General features: G+C 41.2%; 1 protein-coding gene across 1 annotated transcript in view; it reads left to right on the top strand.

The window, feature by feature from the left end:
* The window catches only part of COG5 (component of oligomeric golgi complex 5), a 182,625-nt gene that overhangs the window by 143,263 nt on the left and 25,781 nt on the right, over window positions 1–13,581 (top strand). The window lies entirely within an intron of this gene.

Here is a 13,581-nt window from a genome sequence, read left to right on the forward strand (position 1 = left end):
CCAAAACACAGGCTGTGGGCAGTGCTCTGCGAGAGCTACTACTCTGTCCTTTGCCCACAGCTCATGGTAGAGGCTTGGCTTCTCATTAGGGTTTTACCCTAGGCAATGGTTGTAGGATTTCCTGATTATCAGGTTTGTATAGTGTAAGCCACTTGGAAATTTTTATGCACTGTACAGAGAGCACAGTCCTTCCTGGTGTTTTGAAGAATTCTTCCCCGACCTTCTTAAGAAAACATAAGGTAACACTTGGTGTATTTTATGTATTTCAAAGTTAAAATGCTAAGGACCCAGTAATAGAAGTGAATTTTGAAGTTAAAGATTAAAGAGAAGACATAAGTGCCTCAAAAACTGGGGTCCCCACACCAAGGTTCAAATAATTGTCATATATCCTCCAACGGCAGGACGTTGATTCACAAATTAAAGACCTCTGGTACTGGACACACCAAAAGGCAAAATGAGAGAGAACTCACTGTTTTGATCCCAAAAGCAATGGACCACTGTACACTTGGGACATGAAGAAATTTGTATGGATTTTCTTTGGTGAATGAGGTTTTTACATTTTGGGTTGTTTTGAGGGAAAAGGCAGCATCAGCTGATATCTGTGATAGAGAGTAGGCAGCCTCTTTCTCACTATTCTGGATCTCAGTAGTATATTGAGATTTATTTACATTTAGTAAAGTTAATGTCTGAGTTGTGTAATGTTATATACATGGTTTACAATATGCAGCAGTCACAGAGTACCAGAGTAGGACTATTAAGCAGTAACGTACAGGTACTCAGCCAAATACTAAAAGATTCTTCAGAAGTAACTGGAAAGTTTTGAGTTAGCCTGATACTGTTTTTTAATGCGATGGAGAAATGGGATTTCAGTTGTGAAACAACTCTGAGTATTTGATTGGATTCATGTTTAAATGTAAGGTGACTGACAGAAAATTTCTGTCATTAGAACTAATATACATTATTTCTAAACTTTATTCTGAGTGGTTACTGAGGTCTGCTTTTCAATTAACTGGCACTGAGTAGTGTAACTGTGTTATTGTAAAGGATTATTATCTGTCACAACGGTCGGTAACATGTACTTGATGACAGATGTTTGTAGAGCATTATTGTTTAAGAAAGTAAATGCCAAAAAAGCATAAGAAGTGGAAAACCAGTAACTTGTTGTTTCCACCCCTCTGTCAGAGTCAAATGCTGATACATCCCAGTCACTTACTGCTTGTCCCCAGAATGGCCTGGATTTGCTTTTGAAACAGAGTATGGGTGTGGAAAGAGAAACATATAACTGGCCTCAGAAAAGTAAATATAAGTATGTAAATGAGCTTGGTCTCGTCAGTTTGAAGGCCAATTTTTATCATTGAGGCTCGTTCCGATTAGCGTTGGCCTCACTTCAAGGATCAGCAAAACGCGTCTGGTTTTGCTGCAGAGAGGCTGTGTGTGAAGCCGCTCCACGCTGCTCCCCTGATGTTTATGTTAATGTTAATGCCTGCCTTGCTCCGCTGAGAGCACAAGGTCAATAAATGTTTGTGACTGACACTCAGGACTTAATTTACCATCCTAGCTGTCTCAGTCTCCAGTAACATCCATGAAGCCGGTGAAAGGTGCCTGGTGATGTTCCTGGGCACTACGGCCGTCGGGCACGGGACAGCCGGCCTCACAGCTGGGAAGGGCTCCCCTTCCCCAAAGCAGGGGGCTGCCTGCCAGCACCCTCTGAGGGTCGTCTCTGCAGTACTGCCTCTCCCGGGCCGTGGCTGGAGATTATATGGGAAACTAGTTGCTGGCCAAAACTTGCTGGTGACTGTGCTAACAGTTCAGGGGTACAGATGGTCACGTGCCAGATCCAGGAACCTGTTTAATCCTGGCACGGTTGAATTTACTGCTATGGGTGTAGCCAATATGTGAATGAGACTGAATGAGAGCGGTATGCAAAATCTGTTCAAGAGGAAGCTTAAAATGCTGACAGATTGGGGTAATTTTTTTCTTGCAACTGGAATTCATACTTTCTTACTTCTGATGTAAGTAAATCTCTAAGGCAAAAGTTAGGAGATGCTGATTTCTTCTATAGTAACATTGCTTTTGGTTTTAAGATTTTCTTAGATTGCCAGAGCTTCGAAAGATACGTTTTCCTAAACATGTTTTTCTATCTGTAATGCTTGTCAGCCATACTTGACTCATTTTCAAATAACATTTGGTGTTTCTACCAGAGTTTTAGTACTTGAAAAGAGCACAGTTATCTGTGGTGTTGTGGCCAGTTGGCAACTCCAAATACTGCTGGATGCGTGCAAGGAAACTCCTGGATATTAACTCTTTTCAAGAGTTCAGCACTTTCTTCAGATAGCCAAATAATTCTTTGAGCCAACTCAGATGACACCTTTCTGGATGCCAGTGCAACCAACCCTGTCTGTAATTTAATATTCTATTTTTAGTGAATGTAATGGATGGAGATAGAGGCTGAGGAGCATCATCTGTCTGTCATGTTCAGATATATTTAGAGCACTCATCTTTGTAATGCCCATCAGCACCAAATGCATTATGTAAGATTAGCATAAAAATATATACAATGGAAAGTCAGCTCTGCTGCAGTTGTTCTTAAATTATTTTTGGTATTGCCCACAAAACTTGTATGGCTCAGTACATTATCCTGCCAGTGTGCTCTCTCTCCACTGTATAGGAGTCATTTCTGAAGATCAATTTCTCTTCTCAGACTTTTCAATCACAGGTCTCCTTCCTGAGGCTTCAAATAAAATTGTCAGTCAGTGATACACATGATGAAGATTTTAATAAGTGCCCATTTTCCACTAGGATTGAAACGGAGACAAACAATTTATCTCTCATTATCTTTCAAGCCACTTTATATTTGAACTTGTGATTTCAAGGTGCAAGATTCCTTGAATCTTGAAAGAAATTCCTTGAAAGAAAAAAAAAATCCAAGCAAAATTCTGCTTACTTGCATCCTTGGCTACTGTTGTGTTCTTTTGTGCTGCTCAGGTGGCTTCATCTTTTGCAGTTACCCATAATAATTTTCAATTTTCCACTTTCATTAGATATTCAGATTAATCTCTGCCTATCAAATATGTCTGGTCCACTAGCTAGCCATTTAGAATGGCTTGGAATAGATTATTTGGGAGATTTTTTTGAGTTTAAGGAGTCAGACTGTGAGAAAACAAACCATATTCTTCTCACACCATGCTAGAAAATTTATTTTTGTCTCTCAAATTTCCTGCAAAAAAAGCTGATCCTTTCCTTTGCATATGTTTAAAAACTAGTTTGTAATTAGTGAGGTTTAAAATAGATCTCAACTTTCTGCACATCCATTCAGTCATCATAACTATTTGTGATATTGTGGCAGATGAGTCTTGATATTTTTTTTTTTTCATGATTTCTTTCTTTGTGGGTTCATGGTGCACCTGGTATATGATGGTCCGTAGAAAATAGTCTGCTGTTTGGTTTTGGTGATGTAGCTTTGAAAGTGTAATTCTGTGATGCCATGGCTTCACAAATCTTCAGGATCTCTCTTCCTGACATTACAATGAAACATGCTGTGATCTTGGTTTTTATTTTTAATGTTTAAAAAAAATCTCTAATTTATGAATGCTTCTTCTTGGTTTGTAAACCTTGTTGCAATAAAGAGAATGAGGAAGGAAAATGCTAGAATGCCAGGTGGAATAGAAAAACAACAATTAATTCAGCTTAAACTCTGAGCTGAGAAAGGCAGCATCTTTACAAAGATTTTTTGTAATGTGATTTGTAGAAGAGAAAGTGTCTGTCATGCTTGATTAGGGGAATGAAGATCTAAATAAGCTGTTTTCAGTGGGTTATTTAGATGATAAGCAATATGAATGGCATGGGTTTTGTCCAGAATCTAAAAGGCTAAGTGTATTTAACTGATCCAGAGACTATATTGGAAGTTCTTGGCTCGGTCAGTGAAGTTGTTAAGAAAAGCAGAAATGCAAGGAAAAGTATCTGTAATGTTGCAAGAATGAAAGATGTTGATCTAGGAGGGCTATAATTATGGTTTCTTCTTAGGGAGATTAAAAAAATTAAGACCTCATTTATGGAGGAAAGCATTTCTTGTGATGGCTTCAGTCATATGTATTCCTGAGGAGAAATGAACGTTACACCAACTGAAACCTTTGTTTGCTTCTTTAATTTATGCAAGTTCCCCAAATGAAATATGCTATACTAGCAAGAAAACAGATGTTTACTGACATAACTATGTGGTTTGGGCTATCTGTGTTGGCCTTTTGTCCACCCATCTTCTTCTCTGACATAGCTAGATTTAACTAGCTGAATAATTCAGCAAAGTAGGGGAGAACAAGGTGGAGAAGGAGGGAGAAAAGATTTCCTGGAATCAGATTCTTCCAGTGAAGGCAAAATACTGTTCATGCACTGGAGTTTTGGCACCAGATTTAAACTCCAGCAAATTTATGAGGCCTGTGATGCTTTTGAATTGAAAAGCATGATGAATTCTCATTGTAATGACATAAAGTGAATTTCTGTTCACCTTTTTTATTATGTGATCTTAAAAGAATTAATCAGTGTCTCATATTAGGTGGTGTTATATTGAATTGTGAGCTTTCATTTGCAGGTGAATCACTATTCAGGACATATTCCAACAATGAGATTTGTCTGACAGTTCCAGGGAAATGTATCTAGTCCTCCTGTCTAAATGTCGAGTATTGTGAACTTTGGATGGAAGAATGAAATGTAATAAGCTCACAAATCGTCAAGAACAGTAGTGAAATGACACTTCGGGAAAGGTTTTCTGTAAATAATGGGTCAGTTACAATGGTGTAAGTAATGTGAAAGATTTTATTTTCCCCGCTCTTTTTGAGATACGTGAATTAATTGTATTATACTGCTACCTTGAAGACATGGTGTTACTGTCATTGAAAAACTTGTATCTATGCTATTTAAATGAGAGAACCCAAAAAGATGGATTCAATGTTTGGCACATTAAAGGAATTCATTAATAGGTATTTAAATAGAATATGTGGGAGGCTATTATATACTAAAATAATTTCAGAATAATTACTATTTCACTGTACAGTAATAAAAGCTAAAGATGGCAGTAGGTCTAATTTAAAAATAATCAGAAGTCAGCTCAGGTTTTGTAATTTTTTTTATGGAAATATCAGAAGAGTTTTGTTAAAACAGTCATTAGGAAGCTACTTATGTTGGTCAGAGAATACTTAGAAATGTCTAGCTGCTAAGTCACTTAAAGCATTTAAACTTGTAAAAATTGAATTAAAAATCTAGAGGAGAAAGTTGCATTAAAAAATAACTTCATGAAACATTTTCTTCATTCTCATGTTGCCTTTTGCTGGTTAGATCGTGACTCACATAACAAATGTGTGATTTTTTTATTTTTTTTTAAGAGATACTGGCTAAACTCCAGAAGAAATCATCCAAGCATAAATGGCTGGTTTTGAGAGTAATCTGTACTTCATTTTATCTTTCTGGGAAAGTAGTTAAAAGACTTCTGTAGATAGAGCATGTAATTTTGCTAACAGGTAGAAAAAGAGCAAGTTTGCACAATCCTTACAGTATTTTGTTATAGAAAGCTCCAAGTTATTTCATACAAAATTTAATTCTGTGATTCAGAAATAGATTTGGTTAAATATATGTTGATGTGGTATGGAATGTTGCAGTTTTGGAACTACTCTTAACGAGGCTTGGACAATACAAAGCTCATACATACATTTTTGACATTAAAAATATGATTAATCATTCAGTCATTAATTTGGCAAGCATGAAAAATTCAGTAAACTGTTACAGTCAGAGGTACTGGGATCAACACACGTGGTCCTTGAAATCCTCCTCAGACTTGGGCTAGTTGGATAAACCTGAGTCTGAAAAAAATGCCAAGTACAAGGCACATAATTTTGGGAAGCTGAGAAATTATTCTAAGTGTTTCAGGTTTAAGATTCTCTTGAGCTTCCTTAAAGGTTTTGGGTCCTGTCTGATAGCAGAGTTGTTTTAAAGCATCACATTATTTAAGGACCGTGAACCACTACTCACTTTCGATTATTTGTACAGTGCTTTTCTTCTCAGATAATTCAAAGACTTAAGAGATAAATCCTGTCTTTTCTGTTACGGAAAGACCATTTGCTGGTTTTCTTCCATTTCTTCTGCTCTTGAAAATATTAAAGAAGTAAAAAAAACCCACAAAACAAAACAGAAATACCCCTGAGGGAATGGTTTGATGATTGCTGCTGTTCTAGCATGAGTACTTTGCGCATGGTGTTTGGTGGTCTTTTCTTGGTCAAGGACTTAATGTCTTCAAATATTTTCTTTCCAAAATAACAGTTGTGTTTTCTATAAGATTTTGAATGCATTCACCGTAGAGCTCCTTTTCTGTATTCCTAGAATATAAAATTTTCATTTTTCTGAGGAAGGTTAAAAAAAAAAAGATATTCTGGAAACTAAAAGAATGTCCTGAGGGTGCAATATGATTTCTTTTGTGTACATTTTAAGTTATTGCCTGAACTCACAGCTTACTCTTTTCTTCATGTCTTGAAATAGTTCTCCTTTGAAAAATCAGAACTCATTCCAAGAAGATAAATTCTTATTCTATGATTTATTCTTAAATTTCAGTTGATTTTTTTTTTTCAAAGCAGAACGTTCATTTTAATTTATCCTCATCAGTCAAGGACCTTATTTGCCCCGACACATTCATTCAAATGCTACACTTCAAACCTCTAAATTATGTCTCTTCGTTCTGCAAATTGTTCTCTAAGTAGCTAATATATTAGGTGGCATAGCTAGTGGACTTCAGACCGTTATGTCTTTCTATTAGACGGTGTCATATTGTTACAGAAAGTAGCAAACTGTTTCTAGTGAACTTTTGTGGGTTTTAGATGGAAAAAGATTGTAAAAGGCTTCTGCTGCTGTATGGAAAACATTAAACCTAATAGTAAATCATCCTGATTATTTGTAGCTTATGGGAGAAATCCCAGGGTCAAGCCCTATTGACTCAGAAACTCTGTAAATGGAGCCTGTGCTTTATAACAAGTTGTTATGATCAGGCAGGAGGCCAAGTGCCAGATGGATTGATTGCCTTCTGCCAGAGGTATGGCCACATCAGCTGCCTCTATTAGGAATGTATTTATTCTTGAAAATGTCAGCTTGACAATTGGAGTTCAACTTGTGCTATCAAAACACATTAGTCTCGTGATCCTAGGCTTAGATCAAAAGCTTTGTTGAGAGGCACTACTTTTGTCTTATTTTGATTGAAGATCTTCTCTGTACTCCTTCTAAATTATGATGCTGTTTCCTGCTCTTTAGAGAGTGGGTTTGCTGAGGCAGTTTTAGAGTAGAGAAATCAAATAAATGGAGCTTTTCAAAACTGTCAATAAGGATGCACGCAAGATATTAGTTACTTACTGTGAAACTGAGCTTTGTCACACAGTGTTTAGTCTGTGAAGCGAAAGGTAGCGAACAGGCTCACAAAAGTGTCTCTTCTGAGCTGACACCTGTTGAAAGAAAGGAAGTTAGTCACTTTGAAACACTAAACGAATTATAGGAAAAAGTTGCATTGATAGTCTGAGCTTTTCTACAAGAAAAAGACAAACTCAATTAGCATTTTTTTGTAACCCAAGGGAGAATGGATGATTTGATCCACGTCCTGATCTAAATTCTACATTCATTGCTTCATGGTGAAAACAAGGATTTAAACCCAAAGCAATCTGATCATAGCACATGTCTCAACATGTGAGATAAATCCACACTGTCAAATTATACGTCTGTTCTTAGGTATTAAACATAGAAAAGTGTAAAATCCAGAACACTTGATCTAGTTATTTCCAAGACACATTTCCAAAGCAGGTCTATGCAAAGGGGTGCAAATACATTTTTAGTGTAAGATTTCATCTGACGTGACTTAGGCAGCTATCTGTATGTATCTGCAGTACTGCTTTAGATTCCCTTCACAGTCAGTGGGGGAGATAGGTGCGTGCAGGCTGCATTTACTCTCTCCCTAAAGCAGGGTCTCTAAAATAGGCTAGATGAACTACTCAGTAGTTAAGTGCTTATTCACAGAGTCACAGAATGGTCAGGGTGGGAAGGGACCTCTGGAGATCATCTAGTCCAACCCCTGCTAAAGCAACTTCACCCAGAGCGGGTTGCACAGAATGGTGTGCAGGTGGGTTTTGAGTGTGTCCAGGCAAGGAGACTCCACAGCCTCTAGGCAGCCTGTGCCAGTGTTTGGTCACCCTCAGGGTAAAGAAGTTTTTCCTCATATTCAGGTGGAACTCCTTGTGCTGCAGTTTGTGCCCGTTGCCCCTTGTCCTGTCACAGGGCACTGCTGAAAAGAGCCTGGCCCCGTCCTCTTGACGCTCAACCTTGAGGTATTTGCACGCATTGGTAAGATCCCCTCTCAGTCTTCTCTTCTCCGGGCTAAACAGCCCCAGCTCCCTCAGCCTTCCCTCAGAAGGGAGATGCTCCAGTCCCCTCATCCTCTTTGCAGCCCCGCGCTGGCCCCTCCCCAGTAGTTCCCTGTCTCTCTGGAACTGGGGAGCCCAGCACTGGACACAGCACTCCAGGTGCAGCCTCACCAGGCAGAGCATAGAGGCAGGAGAACCTCCCTCGACCTGCTGGCCACGCTCCTCCCGATGCCCCCCAGGGTCCACTGGCCTCCTTGGCCACCAGGGCATGCTGCTGGCCCATGGGCAACCTGCTGCCCGCCAGGGCTCCCAGGTCCTTCTCCGCAGAGCTGCCTTCCAGCAGGTCAGCCCCAGCCTGTACTGGTGCATGGGGTTGTTCCTCCCCAGGTGCAGGACCTTGCACTTGCCTTTGTGGAACTTCATGGGTTCCTCTCTGCTCAACTCTGTGGCATCCACACACATAGAGCTGACCTCCAGGATGAGCTGTTCCATCACCTTTCCAGGGATGGAGGTGAGGCTGACCAGCCAGTGGTTTCCTGGGTCCTCTTTCTTGCCCATTTTGAAGACTGGAGTAACACTGTCTTTCTTCCAGTCCTCAGGCGCCTCTCCTGTTCTCCATGGCCTTTCAAAGATGATGGAGAGAGGCTTAGCAGCAACATCTGCCAGCTCCCTCAGCATTTGGGGGTGCATCCCATCGGGGCCCGTGGATTTGTGGATGTCAGGTTTGATTAAGTGATCTCTTAATGTGATCCTCTTCGACCAGGGGAAAGTCTGCCTTTCTCTAAACTTTGTCTCTTGCTCAGGTGTGGGAAACCTGAGGGCCAGCCTTGGGGTAAAGACTGAAGCAAGGAAGGCATTTGGTAACTCTGCCTTCTCTGTGTCCTTTGTCACCAGGGCACCCACCTCATTCAGCAGCAGGTCCACGTTCTCCCTCATCATCCTTTTCGTGCTGATGTACTTACAGAATCCCTTCCTGCTGTCTTTGAATTACCTCACCAGATTCAATTCCAAGTGGACCTTAGTCTTCCTCATTGCCTCCCTGCATGTTCTGACAATGTTTTTATATTCCTCCCAAGGGGCCCATCCCTTTTTCCACATCCCGTAAACTTTCTTCTCCTGATTGAGTTTTGCTAGAAGCTCCTTGTGCATCCATGCAAGCCTCCCGCCCCCTTTGCTCGATTTCTTACTCATGGGGATGCACCTCTTGAGCTTGGAGAAGGCGATGCTTGAATATTAGCCCACTCTCTCTTGGTTCCCCCTACGTAAGTCCCTAACCCATGGGATTCCTCCAAATAGGTCCTTGAGGAGGCCAGAGTTAGCTCTCCTGCAGTCCAGGGCTGCAATCCTACATGTTGCCCTGCTTCCTCCACGCAGGATCCTGAACTCCACCATCTCGTGGTCACGCAGCCGAGGCTGCCTCCAGCCTTCACACCCCCGCCCACCCTTCTTCGTTTGTGAGTCCAAGGGCCAGCAGCAGACCTCGCCTCGGTGGCTCCTCCATCACCTGCGTCAAAAAGTTGTCATCGGCGCTGTGCAGGAACCTCCTGGGCTGCGTGAGCCTGGCTGTGTTGTCTTCCCAGGAGGGGTCAGGGTGGTTGAAGTCCCCCGTGAGAACCAGGGCCTGTGACCGTGGGCCTTGTGACTGGTTGACTTCCTCTTCCAGATCAGGTGGCCTGTAGCGAGCACCCACAGCAGTGCCCCCGTGTTGGCCTGCCCCGTAATCTTTACCCGTAAGCTCTTGGCTCGCTCTGCATCCACCTGCCCCTCGGGAGAGCTCGATTCACTCCTGTTGCTCCTGCACATCATTCTCTGCTTTGTGCTTTCCTGCATGTTGCCAGGCGAATCATTCCTGAAACTTTCTGCACTGGGCAATTGACGGACCCAATACGAGACACCTCCAGTCCCTGCAGGTGAAGCAGTGTAACCACAGTAGTGTACTGAGGTATATAAACTAAAATAAACTATTTTCCAGAAGGACTTCTGAATTTGTTGATAGCACAGTGGCAGTCATGGCTTACAGTTTCCCCACTATGTCAGGCTGAAGCAAGTCAGGTGGCCTTCAGTCAGCTTGTTCCTCTTCGCGACACATTTTTTGTGTATCAGATTCTGCAAGTATCCTTTCTGGTTAAATAAACTACCCAATCTACTACCTAGTTCTCAATGGGATTTAAAATAAACAAACTTCTAGGTAGCTTCCTCCAGCTATTGCTGCAGATCGAACCTGCAAATTTCAGCCTCCTACCTTAGAGAATGTCCTAACACACGTATCAGAAAGGGAATGCCTACAGTGTTTCTTTCTCATTTTAGTTAACAGCTGCCCTTTGAGTTCTCTTGAAATACCGCGTGGGATGGAAGCCCATGTTCACATTCCTGAGACTGCAAGACACAGCCCTTGTCCTAGTGCCTGGATGCATGAGACACAAATCCTGGCTAATATTTGCTGGTAGGAGATGTCTCTGCCTCGCTCCCCTCTTCCTCACTAGCATCTCATGTTACCAGTGTGCTGGTGGCCCGTGTTGGCAAAGGGCAACATGACATGTTACCCGCTGCAGAACTGCCATTTGCTGGGGAATAGGATGCCTGTGCTTTTGCTAGTGCCCATGAAATTGCTGTAAGTAGTAGACGGGCTTTGAGGTAAAAGCAGAAACAGTTTACCCAAGGGAAGTGAAGAGCGTAAGAAATCGATTGCTGTGCTTAAGAACAGATACAGAAAAGTGCAACGGTTGCAGTCTTTGTTGGTACTGCTCACTCAGGTCTGACTTCAGCATGGTTTCCTTTCTTCTTATCAGCTAGAAGACCGGAGCCCGACTTAACTCCCAGGGTGACCGATGGTTCCCTGGACGTGGGATTTGGTCGTTCAGCTATGCTTTGTCTTTTAGTTGTTTCTTTCCCAAAATAGATTCTGATTTGGGATGAAGTCACCCCTTCTGTCCTCCCTATTTCTGCTTAGCAGAAATTCACCCTCCTGACCTTCTGCATTTCTGGATAAATCTAACTGCTTGAAAAGACATCAGGATTTGTCTGTGGTGCCCTCATCAAAAAGAAGGCCCTTGGACTGTTTCTTTCAGCTGAGTGGATGTGGCTAGCTTCACGCATATTTGACTTAACCTGTTTACACAGTGCAGTCCCCGGTGGGTAGATAACAGAGGAAGAGTTATGTTACTGCTGGGCTTAAATGCATAAACTGTGCCCAGCACAGAACTTCAAAAGTACTTGCTGTATAAATGAGAGTGATGAATGTGAATCATTGATAAAACCTGGTAGGATGGAAAATAAATTGCGGGATGGTTTGTGTCTGAAGTAAATGGGCCATGGTTTGTTGGTGACACAGTGATGGCATTTTCCTACCTGGATGCATGATTTTACCATGGGTGTTAGAGGTGTCAACAATTCAGTCTGAGGCATTGGAGTTTTAGAATAATGATGAACTACCCGAAATCCAGATACGTGCCAGTGACAAAGTATACGTACATGAACCGTGTTGGACAGTCCATGCAGAACCTTCTTGCCTCAAGGCAAGGTCACAGAAGTCATTGTGGTGACAGCAAGAGACAGGAACGACTGCCTGAGACTTCAGCTGTAGATGGTAGGGCAAACCTACCCAGGTGGGTGCCAGGTGTTCCCATGGCGCTCCTTCAGGAGAAGCAGTCCAGGGCCGCCCAGTTCCTACCGCTAGCTACAAGAGTCAAGTTTTCCGAGCCTCTGTTTTAGACCAGTGATTTTATTTTAAGATACACAAGGGATCAACATACCTAGCTGTCTACGTTCAAACTGATTAATTTAAGGGAATTTGTTACGGGAAACATTTTTAGAAAGATTGGTTGCTTGTAGGCATTTTTAGACTTTGCCTGTGAAGCTGTGGTGCACTGTTGCTGATGGCGAGAGTTGCTTGTTGCTGCAGAAGAGTTACGTTTGTACTTGCTGGTGGTTGTACTTACCCGTTTAGCTTTTTCACCAGCAGAAGAGACACGATCTAATGATTTCATAATGTCTAAGAAAAAAAAATTGTGAAACCTTTACAATAGACTCTGAGAAACAGAAATTTAAGTGACTATGATATAAAATTTTACTGTTGTCTTTAGGGTCTTTTATGTTTGATAGTTGTAAATGTCCAAACTCCCAACTGAATATAGAGTACTTAAAAAAGGTGGGGGGGGGGAAAGGGTTATTGAGGTCTGGGAGGGTGGTCAGCTGGGTGGACAGGGTGTTTCTCTGCACAGCTGTTTTGTTATTAATTTGTAAAGCTCTAAGTGTGAGAAGCAGAATTCTTTATACGAGTCAGGTGTGTCAAATAGAAATATCAGGAAGGAAACAGAGGTACGTAACCCATGTGGCTGTTCTCATCAGGAAGGCAGGAAGGTGCTGAGATGATATATTTGTCAGCTAGTCATTCTGATGTCAAATAATTGAAGATAACATTGGAAAAGATTTTTTCCCTCCGCAAAGCCTCAGAAGCCTATTTATCCTGAAATAATCCCTAAATTTGAAGGGATTATTTGGGATTTGAAGAAAGGGAAATGAACTGATATTGTCAGCATAGTGCTGTGAATAAGTTTGAGTTCCTGTGTGCTTGCAAGAACTTGTCTAAAACTTCATCATCGGTCGTGCTGGCAAATACTAGATGACTTTGCTTGCGTGTTGTCTGTGTTTATGCAGAGTGGAAGCTATGGGAACTACAGGAGTAGACTTTCCCTAGGAAAGATTCACTGCTTGCCATAACATGTTAATTTGTTTCTTCTGTTCTTAAACAATTGTTAGTGTATATTCAGTTTTAGTTTAGGAGCTTTCTGTAGGACCTACAACTGTGTTTAAAGACATGCTTCATGAAAGTCCCTTGATGACTTATTCAATGAGTTGAATATATTTTTACTGAGAGACTTGCGGAGCTAGGCATCTTCTGGAGTTTCCTGGAGGATAATTTTGTATCCTGAAATATAGATAACTAGTCAGATAATTATATCTCAGTATAGCCTTCTATTAATAGCTATTCTTGCTGTAATATTTAGACATACTTCTAGAATTCACATAGCCTTTTGTCAGTTCTTTGTATTTCTGCAGCTTTCGGTGCACAAGAAGATTTCTGTTTGTTTCCCAATTACAATTTATTTTATTTTAAATTATAAACATATGCTGTGGTATCCTTATGGGACTGTTCTATAGCTATTTGCTATTTATGTATCACCCTGGAACTTTGGTTTCT

This window comes from Falco naumanni, chromosome 5 (assembly GCF_017639655.2).
Source record: "Falco naumanni isolate bFalNau1 chromosome 5, bFalNau1.pat, whole genome shotgun sequence".
Classification (NCBI taxonomy): Eukaryota; Metazoa; Chordata; class Aves; order Falconiformes; family Falconidae; genus Falco; species Falco naumanni.